This window comes from Cebus imitator, unplaced genomic scaffold (assembly GCF_001604975.1).
Source record: "Cebus imitator isolate Cc_AM_T3 unplaced genomic scaffold, Cebus_imitator-1.0 Scaffold39, whole genome shotgun sequence".
Classification (NCBI taxonomy): domain Eukaryota; kingdom Metazoa; phylum Chordata; class Mammalia; order Primates; family Cebidae; genus Cebus; species Cebus imitator.
In genome coordinates, this window is record NW_016107354.1 from 13,686,550 (window position 1) to 13,690,948 (window position 4,399).

Genomic DNA, 4,399 nt, shown 5'->3' on the forward strand with positions numbered 1-4,399 from the left:
AGGCTTTCACGTCTCCAGGACACCCAGGGGCTGTGTGAACTCAGATCAGGCCCGGCCCCTGTGGGCCTCAGTCTCCCCAGGGCACCATGGGGGTGTTGACTTCTGGGCCCTGTCACTGGGATCTGCAGAGGAAAAGCCACGGCAGACCTGAACGCCAGCTGCTTCCTCGCCATCTGTGCGCCTCCAGCAAGGCCCCCGGTTCTCTGAGACTCAGATCCCCCATGGTAGAGTGGGACCACACTCTCCAGTGCAGCGTGGTGAAAAAAGTATGTCTCTGAGTGGCGGTCTCTACCCCTGCTGGTCTTTCGACCCTGTGCGGTCACGGTGCGTTTTCCCCCTTTGCAACTTCATCCCCAGCGGAACACCCTACGCTGTACTTACTTACCCAAGCCTCCAATGGCACGTGAGCCCCAGTGGGGGCGGGGGTTTGTATCTGTCTTGTTCACTGCTATGTCCCCAACACCAGCACAGGGCTTGGCGTGATGTCGATGTTCAATTCAACTTTGAGCATTAATCATTGATGTGTTTCCCACTTACTGGGGCTCACCCCCATCCAAGTGTTTTGGGGGAAGATGGGAGAGAGTCAAACATTTCTTGAACCCTGACCCCATGCCAGGGGCCCAACGCTTTCATGTGTTATCTGGATTCTCAGGAACCCCATCAGGTCGGTGCTGTCAATATCTCCACTTCCAAGATGGGGAAGCTGAGAGCCAGCGAGAAGAGGTTGTTTGCTGATAACAGCTGGCTGGATGTCTCTACCTTCACCCACTCTCCTCTCTGGCCCCAGTGTCCCAGCACTCAGCTTAGGGCCTGCCATGAGGAAACAGGAATGAAACTGCGTTGAAACTGTAACAATTCCCTCGAGGAAAGGGGAACCAAAACCAGGCTGAATGGAGGGGCAGGCCTGGGGGAAGAGACTCTGGGGGACCAGCCATGGGTTTTTGGTGTTGGGGGGAACTGAACTTGTCCCGCAGGGCCCTTGGGAGGAGAACCAGAAGACAAAGGTCAACTCAACATAAAGTAGAGATGAATTAGAAGGGGCTCCCCGTAAGGGAGGGAAAGCCCCGTCCCTACCGGGTATGTAAGGCCAGCTCTCCACCCTTCAACAGGAATCCTAGAAAGGGAAGACAGGAAGACTTTCCAACTAGGAATTCTGAGGTCCCAGCCTCTGAAAATTCAATTCCCAATTTTTCTGGAATTCTGACTGGCACCGTGGGGAGGGTGATGGGGTGCAGTAGGTGGGAAGCTGGTTTCTGTTGTGGTAACACAGCTTGGAACTGGAGAGCTCTGGCTCTGGGTCGGGCAGGTGCTGGGTTCAATCCCAGTTCTGCCAGTTATGAGCTGTGTTGTGTTGGATGTGTGACTTAACATCTCTGAGCCTCAGTCTCCCGATCACACAGAGTTCATTCATTCATTCATTTAGCAAATAAAAATTGAGTGCCTGCTGTGTGCCAGGCCAGGTGCCAGGCTGTGAGGATTACATGAGCTTTTCCCTGCCATGGCAATGGAGTTTGACAAAGGTGGCTAGGATGAAGCTTACAGGGTGGGGATAACATCATTTTTTCGTGAGGCCGAGCAGACCCCAGGAACAGACCGGTCCTGAAGAGCTCCCAAAGGGCCGGCAGGGTTAGAGTGGGGATTAAGAGGAGCCAGACGTCAGCTGGCCACAGACAGCAGTAGCAGTTCTGAAGAGGTAGTGAGTACCCTGTCTTGAGAGATATTCAAGGATCAGAGAGCTATCCAGCAGGGAGACATTAGGATGATTTCCATGAGTAAGGCGGGCAGTGAGCATGGCCCATCTTCAGAGGTTCCTGACAGTTCTGAAACTTCTGGAAGCAGCAACCCCACTTCCCTGACATCCTGGGAAGGAAGTAGGGGGCGGGGCAGTGGAGATTCTTTGGCCTGGATAGGCCAGGAGCGCCATCTGCTGCTCTTCAAAGACACTGGTCACAGCCAGAACTGAGACAGGTCTGGGCCTCTGAAGGTCCTTCTCATCTTGCTCCCACCATCCCGGGTCTCCCTGGGATTCACCAATGCACACATTTGCCTGCCCTCAAGCACATGGGCATCTGCACAGTCACCCTCCCCCAGGCCTCCTTGTGCGTTGGAGCCACATCCCCACATAGTCAGGGTCTCCCTTCACAGCACCATAACCTCACCCACAGGCACCCACTTCTGGCCCCTCCTGGCACAACACTCACCAGCCCCCTCTGGCCTTTAGAATACACACTGCCTCCTCTAGGAAGTCTTCCTGTTGTCCTTGGGTTGATCAGACCTGGTCCTGTCCTGCTGGTACCCTGATCACACTCATCCTGCACTCCTCACTCTGCTTTCAGTCCCTACTGTCTGTCTTGTTCAAAAGTGGGAGCATTCAGTGTCCCAAATGAGCAGTAGCCATAGAAGAGCCCAAGTGGAGCTGATTATGAGCCAGGTACTGACTGCTCTACAACATGTACATTGATATTACCCCCATTTCCAGATGAAAAACCAACACGCAGAGAAGAGAGGAGACACGGCAGGGCGACACAGCTGACCACGAGAGCCACGATCCTGACCCAGGCCAACAGTTACACTGCAATGCCAGGTCCAGAGGTGCATTGTGAGGTGTTTGATGAATGAATTAAAGAGTCACCGCAGGGATTCACAGTCACACCAGCATGCACACATACTCGGATGCAGTCTGGCCCCTGGGCCGCCCCACAACGCTGCATCTCAACCCTCCACCTCACCCCCACCCCAGTCAGAGCCTTCTCTGCCCTACAGCGCCTCCTAGATCTAACCAAGCAACTGAGTGGACTCAGAGATGCTCTGATGAGCCTGAGATGCCTTATTCCGAGTGGCACACCCTGGCCTGGCACAGAGTGTCTGCTCAGTTGCTGTCACCTGACTCTACCTGTCCCCCAGGGGATTGGCTAAGCCGACCAGCTCTCTGGGCCCCAGAAATCCCATGGCATCCTAAGAGCCAAGATTGATGGAGGCCTTACTACCTGCCAGGCACTGTGCTGAGCACTTGCCAAGCACACCCTCATTTACTCCTCCCCACAGGCCTATAATTTGGGCACAAAAAGGAAACTCGACTCCCAGGGCTGCTACAGTGAGGACAAGATGAGCTGCCAGCACTGGTGTCTGGCTACAGCAAGTCCATGTGCTTGCTCTCTACCTCATCCTATTTTGTAGTTGGGGAATCTGGGCCTCGCAGAAGTTCAGCAACTTGTCCCAGGTCACACACCAGGAAGTGAGTGGCCAGGATTTGAACTAGGCATGTGATAACAGAGCCCTGGCTTTTCACCCTGTGCTGTGCTGTCCCCCACGGGCAGAGGGGACTTTGTGATCCTTACCAGACCTCCCAAACACAAGTGTTTTCTCATCTCAAGGCAATCACAGGGCTCGCAAAAGAAGTCCCTGCCTCCCCTCGCCACCCCATCTCCATCCTGCTCGCCCACACCCCAACCATCTCCCATCACAACTTCCAGTCTTGCCCAAGAGTCAGGATGGAGACCACAGCCCAGGCTTGCTTCTGAGAAAATCCAAGTGATAGCAGTCCTGGAGGTCAGTGACCCCCAAAACTGACAAGAGGAACCAAAACTGACAAGAGGACTCCAGATCAGGAGGACCCGAGTCCTCATAGCAGAACATGAGGAGAGTCGGAGGCCGTCTGCCCCAGTGAGTAGACATCTCACTGAGGAAGGATCTTCAAGGCCTGTGGTGGGGTCAGGGTGACCAGTGAAAAGGCTTGGCCTCCCCACCCAGGGGACCTGGCCTGTGTAAGGGTCTCACAGAGCCACGCCCCTGCCCTTGGTACTGAGCTGGGCTGGGCCAGCCTTCCCTAACCTCCCTGTGTACTGGGAAAGTCTTTGTAGGATGAGAGGGTGGTACCCAGGACACATGGCTGCCAGGCACAGGGTAGGATTTGAACTCAGGCCTCTCCTAGGTCTGCGAGCTGAGGGTTTGCAAACCGTCCAAAGCATTCCTGAGAGGCCCCTCAGGGCTGGTGTGCGAGGAGGGGGATCAGATTCTGTTTGAGCTCAGTGGACTGTAGGCCACAGAGCAAGGCCTGGGGTGGCCATTTAGGAGGGAAGAGGCTGCGTAGACCTCAGCAGGGCCCGCAGCTGAAGTCTCAGACCGGCAGATGCTTGACGGGAGAGGAGGGCTCTGGGACCCCAAGCTGGGTAGGGGCGGAAACAAGATGGGTCCCACCTCCGTGGGTTCTGAAGCTTATACGCTTTGAAGGGATCTGGAGTACACAGTTGGGAAGAAGGGTTTGGAAAGGGGCTAGGCAAGTGAGGGGCCCTGAAGCATCAGCTTTATTCATTTTACAGCAAATGTGCCTCTGAACGGCAGCCCAGCACCCCACCACCCTGCCACACCCCCACCCCGCCACCCTGCCACACCCCCACCC